Here is a 22,349-nt window from a genome sequence, read left to right on the forward strand (position 1 = left end):
GCTAAGCCGGAGATGCCCGCAACAAAAATTTTCCCAAAAATAATGATGGGACACATAGCAAGTTGGACACTTTTTTTCCGCTTGCTTCAATGGCGAGGGACATGTCGGGGTCCCAGACTTCCACGGAACGGGACCCCGGCCAAGGCAACCGGCCAGCTGGCTACTACAGAGCAATGGCTTCAATGGCCAGGAATGGACAAAAGACTGAGAGAAAGATTTGAGCGAGAAAGCAAAGCATGGTCACCCCCTTCTATGGTAGGAAGTTCAAAATGGTATGCAAAACGTTGCTTTAGGCAGTTGTTATAGTTAAAATATATGCAAATGTTGTGAGGTTGATATTGATAAATGTTTTAATATCCTGACTTTACTGTATGGTATAGAGCCAAATGACCCACATAAAGATCTCTTGGTTCCAAAAACGGGTATGCATGGCATTATTTAATTATAAGTAAGCGGTGGTGAGTGTGCATGATAGGAAGCAGAGGAAGCTTGCCCGTACACATATTGTGGGGAAAGTCATTTCACCCACCATTTCCACAGGTTTCCATTTAGACTGTAATCTCTAGGGATGTGAATCGTTTTAGGACGATTAAAATTATCGTCCGATAATTTTAATATCGTCTTAAACCGTTATGGAACACAATACAATAGAGATTCTAACGATTTATCGTTATAAATCGTTAGAATCGTGAGCCGGCACACTAAAACCCCCTAAAACCCACCCCCGACCCTTTAAATTAAATCCCCCACCCTCCCGAACCCCCCCCCAAATAACTTAAATAACCTGCGGGTCCAGCGGCGGTCCGGAACGGGCTCCTGCTCTGAATCTTGTCGTCTTCAGCCGGCGCCATTTTCCAAAATGGCGCCGAAAATGGCGGCGGCCATAGACGAAAAAGATTGGACGGCAGGAGGTCCTTCCGGACCCCCGCTGGACTTTTGGCAAGTCTCGTGGGGGTCAGGAGGCCCCCCACAAGCTGGCCAAAAGTTCCTGGAGGTCCAGCGGGGGTCAGGGAGCGATTTCCCGCCGCAAATCGTTTTCGTACGGAAAATGGCGCCGGCCATACGCGTATGGCCGGCGCCATTTTCCGTAAGGAAAATGGCGCCGGCAGGAGATCGACTGCAGGAGGTCGTTCAGCGAGGGTTCCGGCGCCTCGCTGAACGACCTCCTGCAGTCGATCTCCTGCCGGCGCCATTTTCCGTACGAAAACGATTCGCGGTGGGAAATCGCTCCCTGACCCCCGCTGGACCTCCAGGAACTTTTGGCCAGCTTGTGGGGGGCCTCCTGACCCCCACGAGACTTGCCAAAAGTCCAGCGGGGGTCCGGAAGGACCTCCTGCCGTCCAATCTTTTTCGTCTATGGCCGCCGCCATTTTCGGCGCCATTTTGGAAAATGGCGCCGGCTGAAGACGACAAGATTCAGAGCAGGAGCCCGTTCCGGACCGCTGCCGTTCCGGACCGCCGCTGGACCCGCAGGTTATTTAAGTTATTTGGTGGGGGATTTAATTTAAAGGGTCGGGGGTGGGTTTTAGGGGGTTTTAATGTGCCGGTTTTTCGATTTTTCGATTTTTAACGATTTTTAACGATTTTTCACGATATTTTACCCCCCCAAACGGCAACAATACGATTCCCTCCCCCTCCCAGCCGAAATCGATCGTTAAGACGATCGAGGACACGATTCACATCCCTAGTAATCTCTAATGGGGCAGAACTTATTATACCGGAACACTTAGCACTATTGTATAGCATTGTATGTGTCCAACACCTCTGTAAAATCAAAATTGTCTTTATTATGGAAAGACAGGAGAGAAGAACCTTTTCTACATTCCAAGTCCTGAACATTTCTAATAGATGGGGTATCAGAAGCTTGATCACCCTCCCTGCAGAGTTCTATCCTAAGTTGCAGGTCCTGCCCTCAGTATGAAATTATTATTGACCAACTAATTAAATACAACTCAGATCTTGATCTAAAGTAATGAAAATGTGCATAGCAATAATGTGTACAAGTGCATCTGAAAGCATAAAAAGGACTACAGAAATGTGAAATCACACACTGTGATTTCAGAAAAGTTTGAAATGACACTATAAGTATAGCATATTGCCCACAGTATACCCAGTTTATAATAATATTGATAAAGTAATAAATTCATAGTATAGCCCACCGTAATCAAAAAAGCATGTTCCCACAATAGCTTTGTGCAATCTGTATTGTGTTATTAAATTTTGTATAATCATGCAGTTTAGTACTTGGTCCATTACTTTTTTATCACTCTATTCTGTAAATGATTCAAGGATGGTCACAAAGGCTAATGCATCAATATTTGCTGATAGTACAAAACTGGTAAGTTAATACTGCATAAGACAAATGTATTATGAAAAGATCTGGAGAAACTAACTTTGTGAAATGTATCCAGACATAGGCAGATAAATTTGAATATGAATGCATCCAGGTCATAAACACAGATTTGTAAATTATGCATTGAATGGATCACTGCTTGCCAAAAATATATAAAGCAATCTAAATATTATAGTAGATTAACTGCTAAACATTTCTATTTAATGCCAGATTGAAAGAATGAGTAGTGTCTTTTATGAATCCTATGGAGAAGGAAACATATTTTGCAATTTTATTTATTTAGCTATGTTAGTGAGTTAGTTAGGCAGTTCACCTGTCTGTAAACAACCAAAGCAGATAACAATACAGCAAAATATATCATATTAAATTTCAAGACAATTTAGAAATGTACAAAACAATTTTAGAAAAATGAAACTATATTATGATGGAGTAATTGATTCTTGTGTTTGTTTGTTGCATTGACACACAAATATTGAAAATGACTATTTACTCATAAAAAGGGATGAAGACTACATTTTTTTTAAATACACTACAATGGACAGTGATATGGTAGAAGATTGACAAGAACTGCTGAGGATTTGAAATGGTATGCTATAAGCTGCTGTCCATCAGACATGGATGCAGTATTTGATCACTTTAAAAATACTACAGATGGTACAAAAATGACCATTTCTGGCTAGCAATATTATGTAGCATGCATATTCATGAAAGACTGGTACATGAAGACGTTTTATGAGAAAAAAGACTGAAACATAGATCCAATCAGAAAGAGACAATTGTTCTCAATTGCATTTTCAATGTGTTGAGAAAATTATAAAATAATACTATTTATATAGCAATCCTTGGAGGAGAAGAAGATGATCAAAAAGAAAACGACATTGCTGTATTCTTTCTCCCTGCTTATCCTGACTTGGTCCAGCAGGATGATTTGGAATAACTGTCAATGCAGAGATGAAAGGTAGGAATTTAGAATTGTACCACATTATTACTATATTATCCTTAAAGATCCCTAGACAGTATTATGATAGAAGCTACTTATACAGCATACATTATATTAACTGTAATTAATAATAAGATATTTATTCACTGCTTGTCAGCTATTATCAAGTTTGTTTAACAATATATTATCTGATGTCCAAAACAATGATAATTCTTCTAAATTTTTTAATCAGAATAAATCCAAATTTTTATGTATAAAGTTAGAAGTGGCTTCCTTTATTATGCTATATTCCCCATAACTGTTAGAGATGTGCTTCGTTTTTTTCTACCGGGTCGTTTTTCGGTTCGGATACTTCGTGGTACAATTCGGGTTTTCTCGTTTTGTTTTTTCGAAAAACGAAACGAGGAAACCCGAAACCGGGCCGAAAAACAAATCGGGAAACAAAGCTAAAAAAAAACCCACCCCAAGCATTTAAAACCATTTTCAAGCATTTTTCGTACATATATACAACCCCCCCCCCATCCCGATCCCTCCCCAAGACTTACGAAGATCCCTGGTGGTCCAGCGGGGTCCCGGCTTCCATTTGCCCTCCATGCCCAGTGTACAGTGCAAGCCCTGCGCCTCAAAATGGTGCCGAATAGCCCGAATTACCATGTCACAGGGGCTTTCGGCGCTATTGGTCAGCCCCTGTCACATGGCCATCGGCGCCATCTTGTGCTCCTATCATGTGACAGGAGCTGACCAATGGCGCTGAAAGCCTCTGTGACATAGTATGGGCAAAGGCTATCGGCGCCATTTTGGTTACTGGCAGCCGAAAACGAAATCGCTCCCGGACCCCTGCTGGACCCCCAGGGATTATTGGCAAGCCTTGGGGGGGGGGGGTGTATTATAGCTAATTTAAATGTTTGGGGTGGTTTGGGGTGGTTTCTTATTTTTAAAAAAAAATTTGTGCCCCTCTCCAGAGGCAAACCCGAAAACCGAATTTTCCCCGAAATTCGGGGAAAATTCATTTCGGGTTTCGGGGACAACGAAACAGCAACGAAGTAGGAAATTTCATTCAATTTCCTACTTCGGGCGAAAAATGATACACATCTCTAATAACTGTTGCGCTGGAGGTGGACCCTTGGCCTGGTGCAGGATTGGTACGGCCCTCTGGTTGGACCAAGAGAGCACCTTCTACCAGGAGGCGGAGCACACAAGGAGACAGAGGCTAACTGGAGCTTCACAATAGCAATCCTGGGTTTCCACAGGTTGAGCCCTTGGGTACCTGGACCACCTGGACTTAGGTTGTCCTCAAAGGGTCTCCCTGAGAGGTAGCGGAGAGGTGTGCCCACCACGAGCAAAGGTGTGCGGCTGGTGATAAAGGGAGGAACTAGACCCGAACAAGGATCACCGGAGACCTCAGGAAAACAAAGGATATGAAAGTCCTCTGGGCAAGGTAGGCAGCACCTATTGGTCTAGTATAAGGAAGGCTGTGGGCAGCATTCGAACAGGCTGGTCTGGTCATCACAGAAGCGAGCAGAGAATCCAAGTAGAGCACAAGGGTCAAAGCAAGGGTATCCATCTGAGGCTGGTCAGCCGAAGCAAGGGTCAGTTCCAGGATCAGTCCAAGCGTAGTCAAGGTAAGCAGAGGTCAGTTCCAGGTGGCGGTCAACGGGGTCAGGTAGGCAAGGTCAGTTCCAGGAGGCAGTCAAATGTGTTCAGAAGACATGCAGTGGTCAGTTCCAGGCAGCAGTCAAACATGGCCAGGCAAGCAGAGGTCAGTACCGTGAATCAGTCCAAGAAGGTACTACCGAGGAGGAATGTAGAGCAGGAATCAGGACAGACGCTGGGACATAGAGAGGACCATGGGAACACTGGAACGCAGGAGCACTGGAACAAAGACTGGATCAAGGAACACAGGAACAAGGAACATAGGATGGCAACTAGCTACACCGGAGGTGTCAACCCGTTTGCCAAGGCAGGGAACTGGAGCCTGAGCCCTGCCTTATATACAGGGCTCAGGTAACGTCACTATTGTGCACCACGGGGGAACTTCCCGCGCTTGGCCCTTTAAATGGCTGGGCGTTCCGCCGCACACACACACTTAGGGGAGGACCCAACACCCGCGAGGATGCTGAGCCCTGGATAAAGATTTAAATATACAACATAATCTTGGGCCTTATAATTCAAAAAACTTTAGAAATAAATATTGAAAGTCCAGTATATTAACAAATGGCATTTTGAGGGATTTACCAAATGAGGTGTGTCTGGTTTAACAGGGAATGTTTTCCGTAAAAAATTATGTAGCGAAAAAGAGATGCTCACCCTGTTATTGAATATCAAATGTCCTTATCAGAAATAGACAATAGATGCTTCACATCAAAATCTATGGTTAGTGCAGTTAGTGAGCTGTGTTTAAAAAAGGATTGGATAAGTTCTTGGAGAAGTCCATTACCTGCTATTAATTAAGTTGACTTAGAAAATAGCCACTACTATTACTAGCAACAGTAGCATGGAATATAATTAGTTTTTGGGTACTTGCCAGGTTCTTGTGGCCTGGTTTGGCCTGTATTGGAAACAGGATACTGGGTTTGATGGACTCTTGGTCTGACCCAGTATGGCATGTTCTTATGTTCTTAACAAGTAATCACTTGCTGTTGTTTGAAGGTATAAGGACACCAAGAATGCTGAAGTTATAGAATGAAATGCATTCTGAGAAAATTTCAGCCACTTCAGTATGCAGTTAAAAAATGAAATTGCATGTATTCCTAGGGATTAATGATATTATTATATACTTATGTTGCTGAGATACTAATTTATAGATGGCTTAGATGCCTATAGAAGGATTTTCTCAGATTGCCTCCTTTTTGACAGGAAAAAATACTTTATAATACAGAAGTTGAACAGAATGAATTTATACATGATTACTCCACACCATCCATGAGGCAGCAGAAGCTATTCATAGGATGGTAACTTTAAAACAGGTGCACAAGTGCCCATGCACATGTTTATGAGCATGTGAATAGACATACACTGGAATTTTAAATAATGCATGGGGTTGTGTCTATATGATTTAAAATATGCCTACCACGCATAACTGTGCTCCTAATTTTAAGCCGCTGCTCAAGCAAACATACTTCTGTACCTTCCTCAGGATTTTGTTGGCTTTAACACATGCAGATAAGCAAATTTTAAAACATGCCTGGTGAAGGACATTCCCAGTTTTAATAAATAGTCCATCAGTTTGCACTGTCTATCTCAAGGTCATCCATACTCCTGTGGTACACTCCCCCCCAATTGACCAGGACACCTCACCCTGTCGTGTTAGGCTAAAATGTGATTTCTGCAGACATAAACCTCATCACGAGCAGCAGTAAATATATGCAGCTAATAAGTCATCGTGTGCTGCGGCATCCATATTTAAAATACAGATTTACATGCATAACGGTTGGCCTTACCCAGAACGCCTACGCCCTACCCATGCCCTGTTTCTTTTCCGCTCTCTTTATTTAGCTCATGCATCTACATGTATGTGCACATTTAAGGGTAGATTTTAAGACCTGCGCGTGCCCGTCCATGTGCGCACGCTACCCGGCGCACACATGGACGCCCGATTTCATAACGTGCGCACTGGTGCACACATGTTATTAAATTGGGGGTCGGCATGTGCAAGGGGGTGCACATTAGTGCAACTTGCGCGTGCCGAGGCCCGCGGCCTTGACCAGTTCACTCCCAGTCCACTCCTTTTTAAAATAGGCCCGGCACACTTAAGACCTCGGGATTTACGCGCATAGGCTTTTGAAAATCTGGCCTTTAATGACTTTCCAAATTTGCATTGCTCATGTGTGGCCCACATACTCACATATATGGGTCTTTTAGCATGGAAAGCACTTTTAAAATTCAGCCCTAAAGTTGTACAACCCAAAAATGTTGTTTTTCTCTTTGTTTCTTTGCTTCATTTTTGTGTGTGTGTCATGTTCTTTCGATTTTATTTTTATTTGGTATGCACCACATTTTATTGGTGAGTACTAAATTTCATTTCATGCATAGTAAATCCCATTTGGAATATACAATTTTGATTTAGAGTAATCTAAGCAGTGAAATTTTAATGGGGATTTGAACCCCAAAACACCTTCTATACATGAAAAATTGATTTTCAGAATATGGAGATTATGCATAAATTTAGGTGATCATGTGGAAAAGTGAGTACATACAAACTAGACATGGTTTGTTCTTTGTACATACTTTGTTATTTGATATACATGGTAATATAGAAACATAACTTCAGAAAAAGACCATATGGTGTATCTTTTGTCCCTTCCACTCAATTAATAGGCATGTGCAGGGATAAAAAAAATAATTTTCATTTTTTGGTTCGTTTTCAGGAAGTTTTTCTCAATGTATTTTAGTTCATGGAATGTTTAGTTTGTTACATTTTTGTAAAAAGAATTTATAAAAAAAATATGACCCCCAAAAAGAAATCAGGGCCTCTCAAGGCCTCCCATCCTGTCCCCCCACCCAATCCCCCCACCTGGACAAAATGCCAGGCCCAGGATCCTCCCCTGGCCCTCTCTTACCTGGTCTGGTGGGGATAAAATGGTGAGGCCTAGGCTCAGGCCGAAGCCTCAGTCTTGCATAGATGATGGTCGTGGTAGATCGCCGTGCCTCAGCCTAAGCTGGAGACAAGGTTCAGACCAAACACCATGGCTGGCCTGGAGGCCAGGTTCTGATAGCAAGGCTTCGGCCTGAACCTAGGCTTGATGCCAGAGCCCGGCCTGGAAGCAGGTTCCCAATGCCTGGTCCTCAATCTAGACTAAAGAAGTCAGGTAACAACGCCAAGTTCTCTTCCCAGATTCAGGCTGCCCAGGCCTTGCAGTTCAGTTGACGTCATCCTCTTCTTTCATCTTTAAACTGACACCATGTGCTGGGGATACAGAGCTTTACAATGCGGCACATCAAAATGGTGCCATCCGCTGGGGTAAATGCACAAGAATTAATTGACTTTGGTGCAACCTCAGTACACAGCATTAGTTCAAAGAAGAAAGAAGAGGACAGTGTAGATGGAATCGTGAGGCGTAGGCTCTGGGCTTGGGCCTGACCCTAAGCTGAGGCCCAGGTGTCAGACCCCTGCCTCCAGTATGGGTCCCATCATGGGGCCTCGGTCTGGGATGAGGCCCTCGAGTCAGGGCTGAAGCCCTAGTGTTGGGAAGCAGTCTCTGGGTGAGGCTATAGCATTGGCCTGGTCCTGGGCTCTGGTCCATGTCCCTGCATTGGCCTGGGTTTGGGTCAAGATCCTGGCATATGGACTTAGCCTCTGGGCCTGGCCACAGCATCATGTCTTTCTGATTCTAGCCTATGCTGAGGGTCAGGTGTCAGGACCCGGTGTCGGGTCTGGCCCTGGGCAGATGCACAGGTGTTGAGACCCGGCCTGGCACTCAAATACGTGACAGATTATTTGAGTGATTGATCATGGGGCTTCATTCTCTGCTGAGGCCCCAAGTCTGCCCTTACCTAGGCTGAGACCCTGGCATTGTGCTCAAGCCTAGGCTACAGTCTCTACTGGTGGCTACTGAAATTAGCTGAAAATCCAGCATCCACCACTTAACCAGATAAGTCCTACTTACCTGGTTAAATAGTGTTTGAATATTAGCCTGAAAGTAGATTAGGCATTGAGATCAGATGGGATATATCTGAAGGTACTAAGGGAAATTAGAGAAGTTCTGACATTCTGCTGTTGCGTGTCCCGGCCGCATTGGTGCCGCGACCGGGCCTGCTCACCTTGCGCTGCCTTCCACTAGCTCCGGCCTTGCCATGGCCGCCAGCTCCCGATGTCCCCAATGCTCTCCTCAGGTGTCCTCGGCTCCATCTATGCCTCAGGCCTCGCAGCAGAGCTCCCATAGGGGCTCCATGTCCTCCATCTCCTCAGCCTCGCCCCTAGGTGCTCGTGTGGCTGATGTCTCTCTATTTAAAGGGCTCAGCCTGGGAAACCCATCTCGGACCCCTCCCGATGATGTCACGTAGAAGCCCTATTTAAAGTGAGGCATTGTCCCCAGGACCTCGCCTTGGCAATTGGGCCAACACCTTGGTGTTTAAAGTTTGCCTGTTCCTTGTTCCTGTGCCTGATCCTGCGTTCCAGTGTTTCCTTGTTCCAGTGTTCCCATGTTCCAGCGTTCCTGTGTTCCAGTGTCTCTGTATTCCAGTGTTCACATGGTCCTCCATGTCTTCCAGCATCTGTCTTGTTCTTGCTCTATGTTCCCTGGTAGTACCCTTCGTACTGATTCTCAGTACTGACCTCTGCTTGCCTGACTATGACTGACTGCTGCCTGGAACTGATCTCTGCCTGCCTGAGCACGTTGACCACCTCCTGGAACTGACACTCGCTTGCCTTGACTATGCTCGGACTGACCTTGGAACTGACCCTTGCTTTGGCTGACCACTTCTGGACGGATACCCTGGCTTTGACCCTTGTGTTTCACTCGGCCACTCTCTTCTTGCCTTCCATGACCACCAGACTGACCTGCTTGGACTCTGCCCGCAGCATCCAACCAGACCCACAGGCGCTGCCTTTCTTGCCCAGAGGACCTTCCTGAACTGCTACCTCCCTGAGGTCTCCAGAATCTCCAGTTCAGGTCTGGCCCAATCTCTTTGTATCAGCCACGCACCCTTGCTCGTGGTATGCACACCCCTTCACTACCTATCTGGGAGACCCTCTGAGGCCCACCTAAGTCCAGGTGGTCCTGGTGCCCAAGAGCTCAATCTGCGGAAACCCCAGACAGTTATTGGCGAAACTCCAGCTAGTCGCTGTCTCCTAGTGTACTCCGCCTCCTGGTGGCAGGCGCTCTCTGGGTCTGACCAGAGGGCCGTACCAATCTTGCACCAGGCCAAAGGTCCACCTCCAGTGCAACAGGTTGCCAAGGCCATGGACTCGGCAGAGTCTCCTGCCTTGCAGGCCATCTCTGGTCTGGTCACTCGTCCGAGAGCAACAACAGATCATGGAAATGTTGGCCTCCGCCATGGAAAAGATGCATTCTCAATTGGAGGAATCTGCCATGGCCAACCCAGGGGCTCTTGCTCATTCCTTGTCCTCACAGGCACCGCTGGCCCTCCCAGCTCCACCCCATTTCAATGGTGATCCTTGTCTCTGTCGAGGTTTTATTAATAAATGCTACATGCAGTTCTCACTACAACCTTCGCTATTCCCAGATGAAGTGACTAAGATCACTTTCATCCTCTTGCGTCTTGAGGGGAAGGCCCTGGCATGGGCTTCCCTGCTCTGGGAGCACTCCAATGCAATTCTATGTCAGCTCCCTCAGTTATCTCCATCTTCCGACGTACCTTTGAGGATCCAGGCTGACAAGCGGTCGCTGGCCTCCACCTACTCCACCATTGTCAAGGTTCACACTTGTTAGCTGAATATACGGTGGAGTTCTGAACTCTGGCAACAGAGTTAGGATGCCAGGAGGACTGCCTTCAGGCACTCTACCTAGAGGGACTGTCTCCTTTCCTTAAAGATAAGCTGGCTGCCCGGGAGATCCCTGCATCTCTGGAAGATCTGATTTCTCTAGTCGGAAGGATCGACTACTGTCTTCAACAACGACATCAGGAGGTAAGAGCTATTCGACCTCCTGCCCTACGGTCACCCCCATTCTGTGAGTCCCCAGTTGACCTTACCTGTGGCCCCTCAATCTCCCGAGGAACCAATGCAGATCAACTGTGGCCATCTGATTCCGAAAGAAACGTCTCCAACAAAGAAAACCTGGCCTCTGCTTGTAGTGCAGTGGCTCCGGCCATCTTCTCCAGACTTGTCCAGTACATCCGGGAAACTCCAAAGCCTGAGCCTGGCAGGGGTCCCAAGCTAGGGCACTACAGTTTCTGGCCCCCAACTGTTGCTGCTGGTCTCCCTCCTCAGGGAGTCATGTTTGTTTGCCACCACCGCCCTTGTGGACACTGGGGCAAGTGGAAATTTCATTTTGGAAGAGATTGTCACACTCCTTCAGATACCAGTTCAACCATTGGAAATACCACTACACATTGCCTCAATTCAAGGACAGCCTCTCTCTGATAGTATCACGCACCATACCTTGCCTTTCCAGCTCACTGTTGGAATGCTCCATGACGAGGAGATCTCTCTCCTGATTCTCCAAACAGAACGCCAATATCCTGCCTCCACTTTGGAAGTTCAACTGCCCCATAGAACTCCTACCTGGTGCCACGCCTCCCAAGGGCAGAACCTACCCACTTTCCTTCCCATAGATGCAAGCGATGTCGGAAATATATCAAAGAAAATTTAGCGAAATGGTTCATAAGACCCTCTACCTCCCCGGCAGGAGCCGGGTTCTTCTTTGTAAACAAAAAGGATGGCAGTCTAAGACCATGTATAGACTATAGAGGTTTAAACACAGTAACCCGTAAGGACCGGTATCCACTGCCACTTATCAGTGAACTCTTCGACTGCCTGCAGGGTGCGTAAATCTTTACTAAACTAGATCTACATGAGGCATATAACCTAGTACAAATTCAACCAGAACACATTTGTAAGACCACCTTCAACACAAGAGACGGACACTACGAGTATACAGTAATGCCCTTCGGGCTATGCAATGCCCCTGCAGGCTTCCAGCGGCTAATGAATGAGATTTTCTGGGATTCGTTGTACTCATTTGTCGTAGTATATCTAGACGATATACTCATTTTTTCCAAAGATCTGGACTCTCACCATTCCCATGTTCAGACAGTCCTCCAGCTTCTCATAGACCACCATCTCTACGTGAAATTGGAGAAGTACCTTTTTGAGCAATCCAGTCTCCCATTCTTGGGCTACATCATCTCTAGCTGCGGTTTCACCATGGACCCCGACAAACTCTAGGGTATTCAAGATTGGCCTCAACCAGTGGCCTCAGAGCCCTACAAAGATTCCTTGGCTTTACAAATTACTATTGAAACTTCATCACCAATTATTCCACGCTGGCTGCTCCACACACCGCCATGACAAGGAAGGGATATGATCTTCAAGTGTGGGCTCCCAAGGCCCAATCAGCATTCCATGCCTTGTAAGAGGCCTTCTGCACTGGCTCAGGTTTACATCACCCGGATACAAACCGTCCCTTTATAGTCAAAGTCAATGCATCCGCCATTGGAGCATGAGCGGTCTTGAGTCAATACTCCACCAACGGAACCCTGATTTCATGTTCATTTTATTCACACATATTATCTCCCACAGAACAAAATTATACAATAGGGGACCATCAACTCCTAGCAGTAAAACTTGCCCTCCAGGAATGGCGTCCCTGGCTTGAAGGGGTGTAACACAGGTTCATAATATATACTGACCATAAAAACCTGGAGCACCTAAAAGAGGCCCAGTTACTCAACCCAAGACAAACCCGCTGGGCTCTATTCTTTGCACGTTTCAACTTCAAGCTCCGCTACTGCCCAGCGGTGAAAAATCTGCACGCAGATGCACTCTCTCATTCTGTCGAGCCAGAAGACACACCCGAGAGCCCCGCACATATTATTGATCCAGCCTGTATCTCAATTGCAGTTACCAGCATGATATTGCTGGGAAGATGGTAGTTCCCTGCCATCTCTGAGAACGTGTACTTCGTTGGGCTCATGACTCCAAGATTGCCGGTCATCCCTGTCGACCCCGAAATCTCGAGATGCTCCAAAGGTACTATTGGTGGCCTGGTATGACTAAGGACTCCCAAAATTATGTGGACTCCTGTCCGGATTGCGCACAGCAAAAATCCATGACTGGCTGCCTGTGGGGGCTGCTTCAACCACTTCCTGTACCCACCGAGCCTTGGACTAGTCTCTCCACAGACTTCATTGTGGATCTGCCTTCCTCAAAAGGGAATACCATAATCTGGGTCATAATAGATTGTTTCTCAAAACTGGCCCACTTCGTTCTCTTGCCTGGACTCCCATCGGCTACAGACCTAGCTCGACTCTTCTTAACCCATATGTTTCGTTTACATGGATTACCACAAGAAATCGTCCTTGATCATGGCCCTGAATTTGCAACTAAATATTGGAGGTCTCTCTGTAAGAAGTTCAATATCATGTTAAACTTATTGTCAGCATATCACCCACAAGCAAACGGCCAGGCTGAGAGGACTAATCAGTCTTTGAAAACCTTCCTGCAATCATATGTAAACGACCAAAAAGATAACTGGGCTGACCTCCTGCCATGGGCAGAACTATCCCATAACACCCATATTGCATCTGCCACAGACGTTTCTCCTTTCAGCGTAGTTTTTGGCCATCAAACTCACTTACCACTACCAGTTCCACTCAGTGTTCCATAACCTGAAGCCCAATCCACTGCACAAAACATTTGCCAGCTCTGGGATCAAGTAAGGGAGCGACTCTGCCAAGCAGCTGACCGGGCCAAGCGCGTCGCAGACGCCCATCGTCGGGCTGTGCCCAAGTTCCTACCTGGACAAAAAGTCTGGCTTTGCACTAAGCACATCTGGCTACGCTTGCCTTCACAATGACTAGCTCCCAAATTCGTGGATCTATTCCCTATCCTACGAAGAGTAGGAGCTGTCACCAATCCTGCACCAGGCCAAGGGTCCACCTCCAGCGCAACACATAGGGGCTGACTTTAAAATTTAAGCGAGCGGGGTACATTTGTGCAGCTACTCGACGTGCACAAATATACACCTGATTTTATAACATGTGCGCACCCACGTCTCTGCCCCCGGACCGCACCTTTTTGGAAGCCCCGGGACATACGCGCATCCCGGGGCTTGCGCGCTCCGCCGAGCCTATGCAAAATAGGCTCAGTACATGCAGGGGTAGGTTTTCGGGGGTTATGCGCGTATCCCTTTGAAAATCTACCCCATATTGAATAAAACCTGCAATAAAATTTACCTCCAATTTTAGGTTTTATTACCTCAATGCAGCCTCAGTGTACACTGTTAACAAATAACATGCACTATTTGCAAATAGTGTGCACTATTATCAAAACAGTGTGAACTATTTGCATATAATGCTAATTCCCAAATTAAAAAAAAACCCAATCTCAGGAAAACTAAAATATGAAACAAAGATGAAAAAAAAATTTGTATATATCCCCATTTGAGCTCTACAGATATATTTAACCTCCAAAATTTAGGCACATCCCACTGGGGATTTTCTGAAAACTATTACTATCTCCAGTCTGACCTCATTTTGTAAGATAATGGTGGAGAAACCTTCATCACTAGAAAGGAATCCTTAGACCTCCATATATATAATTTTGGTTTGCTTTAAATAATTTTTATAACTCATGTTCCCTTTTCCAAAATTTAATTCAAAAACATTAATAGTGAACAGTCATTTGCTTTAGTCAGAGGGAGATTAGGAAATAATGTGTATTTCTCCTATTTATAGTATATACCATATTTATTCTAGCAATTATTATTATTTTTTTGATAGTGTGAAATAGATTTGAATGTAGAACACAAAGTTGATGACAAAAACTTAGGCAATTTCTATGCATCCAGGTGACAGTTTCTCATTTGGAAACAATAAGACATTGCAGATCCATAGTTCGTTTTGCTGACAAAAGACACTGGCAGAAGCAACTTGTCCTTGAACTGACAAAAAAATCAGAACAAAATACAACCTTCTAATATTAGTGCCAAAATGACAGCATGTCTTTTTAATAAGAATACTAGAAGAGAATATATTATTGCATATTTTGGGGGGGATGTGACTGTAGAATTAATGGATGTCTTCTGATATCTAGCAGTACATTGGCAAATTTGCACTTGACAAGTAAAATTAACTTCTCTTGCAAACTTGTTCTTTTCTATTAAATAGTATTAGACAAGATTCCCTCACCTTTTTGACAAAGGCTTTTATGTCTATAGTATCACTCCATTATTGAATCTTCTGTGAGTGATGGATGACAGTGGCATATGTCCTAAAGAGCAAGAAAAAGCATCCTAATGAATACATTTCCAGATCTTTCTGGCTATAAAATACTGTATATATTTCCTTCATTTTCTCTACTGTATTGTAGCATATATTTTCTTTCATGGGGCAGCGCGCTTCTCAAGGCCATTCACCCAGTTAAATTGGTGTCTGAAACTTTCCTTTCTCAGTGTGTGCTTTTAGCTAGCTGGTGAGGAAGCATGTTTAGGTGTGTGTTTAGGTTGGTTGAAGAAATCCACATATAGGCATGCCAGTTTTGAAACAACCTGCACTGTCTTCCTCTCTAATGCGGCTCACACAGGTAGTGAATGTAAAATACACATGCACATCAAACACGCTATATTTGAAACCAGTTTCTGCAGGTAAATGGGGGGTCTTTGAAAACTGACCCCTGATCTGAAGGTATGGTTAGACACGTAGTGGCACTATGCACAGGATTTTTGAATACAGAGAAAGAAGACAATCTGTAGGTAGGTTTGGGGAGGGCCTTGCGAGTTCACAATATACAGTGCCTCGTTTTCCACAAAAGATGCACACATAACCAAACAGGTGCAAAGTTGTGCAGGTACTTTGTCTTAGGCATATTTCAAAGGGAAAGTTTTTCCTTTGCACATCTGAGGGAAGTTTAAATGAATCAAATTTTCAAAAGGAAACTTTTTCACTTGTTTTTTTTTTTGTAGATACAATTTCAATAGAGAACACTTTCCCTACAACCTACTCCCGGCTATCTAGCAAAGGGGGTTATTTTTCAAGCTGCGTTATGGGCTTTTTGCATGCAAAAAGCACCATAACGCATGGTGCGATGCTAATTAAGAAAAGGGGTGGATTTTGGGGCAGGATTTCTGGCCAAGTGGGCTGGCTTTGCATATCACACAGTTTTAATGCAGCAAATAACTACACCTTTTTCATTAAGCTGTGCAACACGGCTTTATTGCACTTTGTGATGTTTTCGCACATAGCATTGCTAGGGGCCAATGCAATACAGTGTAGGGATGTGAATCGTTTTTTGACGATTTAAAATATCGTCCGATATATTTTAAATTGTCAAAAATCGTTAGGGCCACGATACAATACCAATTCCCCCGATTTATCGTCAAAAAATCGTAAATCGGGGGAAGGGGGAGGGCAGGAAAACCGGCACACTAAAACCCCCTAAAAGCCACCCCCGACCCTTTAAATTAAATCCCCCACCCTCCCGAACCCCCCCCCAAATGCCTTAAATTACCTGGGGGTCCAGTGGCACACTAAAACCCCCTAAAACCCACCCCCGGCACACTAAAACCCCCTAAAACCCACCCCGACCCTTTAAATTAAATCCCCCACCCCAAATGCCTTAAATTACCTGGGGGTCCGTAGCGGCGGTTCGTAGCTTAAATTACCCCCGGGTCCGTAGCTAAATCGGGGGAAGGGGGAGAGCAGGAAATCCGGCACACTAAATCGTGGTGTCTTCAGCCGGCGCCATTTTGCAAAATGGCCACCGCAAAATGGCAGCGGCCATAGACCAATACGATTCGACGCAGGAGGTCGTTCCGGACCCCCGCTGGACTTTTGGCAAGTCTTGTGGGGGTCAGGAGCCCCCCCCAAGCTGGCCAAAATTTCCTGGGGGTCCAGCGGGGGCCCTGGAGCGATCTCCTGCCGCAAATCGTTTCCGTACGGAAAATGGCGCCGGCAGGAGATCGACTGCAGGAGGTCGTTCAGCGGGGGTCGGAACCCTCGCTGAACGACCACCGCTGATTTCCTCAAGAAACCTTACCTTCCTTACAGAACACTATGTGTAAGGATGCATAACTATTCTCCCAAGTCTGTTCCAAAGAGAAGGAGAATGTATTTTTATTTTTAGAAATAGAAGACTATCATCAGTCCAAAGCTGCAATGCAGGAGTCACTGAGAATTACATAGAGAGCAAGAAACTTCATGTGATGGTGACAAGTCTATGTTATGACACAAGTTCACTTGGCGTTACCAGTTAGGACTTCTTAATTATCCTTTTGATTTCAAACATAGCCAGCTGAAAATACAACAAGCCAGCAAAACTGCACCCTGGGTACATACTAGATTTTTTGCTGAAGATAAGCACTATATAGTAGACAGGCGTCTTCCCTGTTAATTTCTTAAAGTAGGATTCCAGTGCCAGACAATAACCCAGAGGACCAGGATGACAGCTCAGTGGAGTTAAAGAGTATAGGACTCTTCAGCTACTCAAGCTACACGTTCAAATGGTGACCTCTAGCCCCAAAAGCTAACTATGGTGGAGGTTTGTACCTGTGAAGCAAATCCAATTAAGTGTACTCACTACAACAAAACTGAAAGATAGATTCACATAAGACAAGGTAAAAAGACAGAGAAGGCAGGAAGAGAGAGAGAAGGCAGGAAGAGAGAGAGAGAGAAGGCAGGAAGAGAGAGAGAAATACAAAACAGAAAACAACCAGGGGACGAAAACAGGGACAATCAGGTAAGACGCACATATACTAACCTGAGTGATCACTGAAGAAAAAGGGAGCAGGCACATCTATATAACAAAATTAAAAGAAAGACACATTCTTGTTTGAAACATTAGTACACATTGAGAGTTTATAAGAACGCATTATTATTTGCAAACAAATATATAGATACCAATCTGATAGTGTGCTGGTAGAACATCTGAACTGGTTCTGGGTAGCAGTTACAGTATCTGTAAAAGCAAAGGAAAGTTTCTGTTAATTGCATTTGAGAGATTTTGCATGTTTTAGAAGAACACATTTGTTGCCAGCTTGCATTACTTCAATTTACAAATTCAATTTAATTTCAATATTGTTTTTAAGTAATTAATCTCTTACCATCTGATTCTATTTTAAACCTTTGACTTCCCTCTCAATTCCAGGGAGATTGCTCATGTGGGTTCCAGGCCCCTTTTGTCTGGATAGATGGCCTTAGAGGAAGAAGAATATGGGGCAGATTTTAAAAGCCCTACGCGCGCCAAATCTATTTTGCATAGGCCCGGCAACACACGTATGTCCCGGGGCTTGAAAAAAGGGGCAGGGTGTGGGCAGCCTCTAGGCTGGGGGATCGCGCGCCATCACTCGGCCAGCGTGCGCAACCTACGCCTGCAGGTGCAACTTGCAAAACAAAGGTATGGGGGGGGTTTAGGTAGAGCTGGGGGGCGGGTTAGGTAGGGGAAGGGAGGGAAAGGTGGGGGGTGGGGGTGGAAGGAAAGTTCCCTCCGAGGCCGTGGTCATTAATATACAAAGGCAGGGTCTTTGACTCAGTTGTATATTATGTTTATGCAAAAAGATGGATAGTTGGGCCGGGTATCACACACACCTCAGTTATTATGATAGCCATCAGCACTGGGGTAGGTATTCTTTAGTTTGCGATGCTATTTATAAAGTATTTAAAAAAATAAATCAACAGAAACTCAAGTTACATTAGTCCTATTTAAGAACTGCTTAAAAGGAAAAGAGAAAAAGTATTATTGTTGTCTAGTTAATGCTATTTTAGAGACACTGCATTTCCATTTGGTGTATGTGTTAGAGTCTAAAGTTGAAATGGAAGGGTTCAGCATATATATTTGATCCTTGAGAAAAAAGAAAAATGTATTCCAAGTGTACTTGTATACTTTGAAACAAGGTTAATAAAGAATACAATTGCAAAATGAAATGATTAGTATCTAGTAGGGATGTGAATTGGGCTTCGGACGATTGAAAATATCGATTTTTTCAAAATCATCAGAAATCGGGGGCTTTCCCAAAACGATAGGAAAACCCCACAATATTGATCGTGGGGGTTCCCTTATCATTTTTGGGGAGGGCAGGAAAAATGGCACACAAAAATAACCCCTAAACCCACCCGACCCTTTAAAAGTAACCCCTTAGCTTTCCCCACCCTCCCGACCCCACAAAAAACTTTTTACAGGTACCTGGTGGTCCAGTGGGGGTCCCGGGAGTGATCTTCCATGATCTCCCACTCCGGGCCGTCCTCCCACTCCCGGGCCGTCGGCTGCCACTAATCAAAATGGCGCCAATGGCCCTTTGCCCTTACCATGTGACAGGGTATCCGTGCCATTGGCCGGATCCTGTCACATGGTAGGAGCACTGGATGGCCAGCGCCATCTTGTGCTCCTACCATGTGACAGGGGCTAACCAATGGCACCGGTAGCCCCTGTGACATAGTAAGGGCAAAGGCTATCTGCGCCATTTTGATTACTGTATATTTTAAATAACTGGATGTTAATCGTAGTTATATAGTCACAATCTTAATAAAGATAGTAGATACTACGTTATATCAAATGTCAATGATGTGTCATATATTTACAACAACCCTCATTCGGGAGCTTAATGTAGCCACTGAATAGTGTTACACTCTGTTCACTTAAAGATAGTATGGGATTATGTAGCCCATTATAAAGTGAAATACTCACCACCGAATATGTCTAATCATCGGGTTTGTTGTTATAAGTCCACTCTACAGTGAGTGTACCCAGTTGATTCAACTTATTATTATTTTTTTTATATTATTTCTTTGGGGGGTTTTTTCTGGATATTTTCTTCCTTTTACTGGTACACTTGCTCCTTTAAACGTTATTCATTATATGTACACTGTCATTCACATCTGCTGTGCTTAACCACATTTTAAGGTTTATCCATAGAAATGAAATGTACTTATCATAAAATGAAGCGGCAGCGGTAATGAACTTCTATATCCTGCTATGAAGACCCAATATTTTCTTGCAGATTAAACTGCTTACAACGCCCGACACTGTGCGTGTTTCATAAGACCTTCGTCAGGGGTGCGGGCTTCAGCACTACTAAAAAGCAAAACATAATGGATTAAGTAACGTTACTATTATATTCTTAATAAATCATTTGTTGAAAAAAGACATATGTTTTATTTCTTGGATCAAACTTCTTTCAGCATTCCCGCTTGTTTCAAAATGGAGCCGCCAAACAAACCAAATCAAGGGTGGTATTTAAACTTTTTAATGGACTGCTGTGAGGACCAATGATCATGCTTGAGCTAACTGTCAGTAACCAATGGGATAATAGAATTGCGGACCTTTAAATTAAAGACATCCATTCAATTGCATCATTCAGTCCGTCAGGATGTTCGGTTTTTAACTTAAAAATCCAATGCTGTTCCTAATAGTTTAAAGCTGAATGTATATCCCTAGATGTACTTACTCGCACAGTGGTCTCACTCCATACTCAATGACATTCCTTATCAGATGTACTCAGTCATGTGTCCCTCTCCTCAAGCACAATGACTCATTGGTTTACCTTCACAGATACATAATTGCTGACTCTTTCTCATGATATATCAATTTACTGGTCTCTCTCCTGAAATATAATCACTTCTCTGAGACTTGTTCCGGGCCTCTATCCTTAATTAAAATCAGCCCCCTTCTTTATATACAATCTCTGGAATTCTTCCATAGACAGTCACTGATCTCCCCTCAACCCACAGACTCCCACTAATCCTCTTAGACACAGCTATCTACCTCTTCCCTCCCTGAGACAGTTTTTTAATGATTCTATACATCACAATTTCTAGGACTGTCAATGTTGGGTGTGTTTGGATTAATAAACAGGGTTAGATAACATTTTTATTTACGTGATAGAAGAAAAATCATTTGAATGGTGAGATTTTATGTAATTTTAAATAACATAAAATACAGACATGGAGACATCTTCTAAAACATTAATATCTATTAAATTTGCATAGACTATATAAGAAATACTTTTCACACATAATTATTTTCTTAATAATGAACAGAATCTTCATTTACTTCTATACAATAAAATGATCTCAGGGTTTTTGGGTGTCATACATTATTTATTTATTTCTATTTCAATTAAAAATAAAATCACATGTACTATGTAGTATAAACAGCTATGTACTATGTAGTATAAACAGTAGAAAATACTAATCTCTTAGGTTACATTATTTTCCCTACTACTCAAATACTGTTTATCCTTGTAAAGGACAGCGTAAAAAAAATATAGGAACTGTATTACACAAACTGAATTCATAGGTTGTCATTTTGACACTTTATCTATGTAGTCCAGGTATCTCAATACAGCCAGCTATTTGAATGCAATTTTCTACAAAATTAATCAATAAAGTTTTGTGAGCTTTTCATAGATTGTGGGCAGATAGCCCTGCAATTTCCATAAGCTGACTTTATGTAGTTTCAAAGTGAGCTTGTACTCTAAGCAGAATTGCTATCCCTTGACACAGAAAATGACAGTGCAACTGTCCTGATTTAGAATGTTCTTCAAAGATGTGCACATTCTGTTTGCTGTGAGTTTGAGTTGTCTGTCAAATGAAATTTAGATTGTGCCCAGAGAGCTTATTTAAAAATACCCTGAGTAAAATGTATTGCATTTTAATAGCATATTTAAAGTAACTACTTTACTAATTAGTTGCCTGATCTTTTAAGTTTCCGAGACTCAGGTAGCATCAGTCTATTATAAAATACCTTTGCATCCAGAGGGGAAAAAAAGCAAAACTTTTAATAGTGAATGCCATTTTCTTTATGATCCTGGCCTAGTCATCTGTACTTTATTCACTGTTTTATAGCACAATTATAAAAGTTACTGGTCTACAGTTGAATACAGCTCAACTCTGGGACTTCATAATAGGCACGGTATTATAATAACCTTTGAAACAAGAACAAAAATATACCCACTAATAGAAAATGACCTTTTTTTTATCTTTTTTATTAACTGTAGAATTGTCATGGCAGAGGATCTTTAAGATCCTCAGCTGTGAATTCTGAAGAGTACATTTCTGATTGCTCAGAAAGTCTTAAGGTTTAATCTGTGCATCATCTCCTCAGTTTATAATGTGCTCAGTTTTAAAGTTGAAATGAAATAATTCAGCACTCACAGTTGATTTTAAATCTTGATGATTCATTTTATTTTTCCTCATCATGTGCTACATTTCCTTCAGTCGTTTTAGTGCAGGTACTCATCATGTCACATTGCAAGTCATTTCTGGATTTACTGCCATAGTAACTGGCACCATATTGCCTATGAGACAATATTTTCCATCAAGCGTAATGTTATTGAGAAGAAAGATATATGGAAATGCCACAAAGAGCAAAAAACAAGGCATACTGCACTGCCTGCATGTAAATCAGTAGATAAGCAAAATAATAATGGTACTGCACCTAAA

General features: G+C 43.6%; 1 long non-coding RNA gene across 1 annotated transcript; it reads right to left on the reverse strand.

Annotated features, from left to right (window-relative positions):
- Positions 1-2,642: 2,642 nt before the first annotated feature.
- Positions 2,643-17,873, reverse strand: LOC115086212. The gene is made up of 4 exons (XR_003855157.1): positions 17,811-17,873; positions 17,671-17,706; positions 15,105-15,186; positions 2,643-3,290 (listed from the first exon to the last, which is right to left on the reverse strand). It is a non-coding gene; the product is annotated as an uncharacterized LOC115086212 (long non-coding RNA).
- Between the last annotated feature and the right edge of the window lie 4,476 nt (positions 17,874-22,349).

The sequence above is a fragment of the Rhinatrema bivittatum genome, chromosome 2, assembly GCF_901001135.1.
Source record: "Rhinatrema bivittatum chromosome 2, aRhiBiv1.1, whole genome shotgun sequence".
NCBI lineage: Eukaryota > Metazoa > Chordata > Amphibia > Gymnophiona > Rhinatrematidae > Rhinatrema > Rhinatrema bivittatum.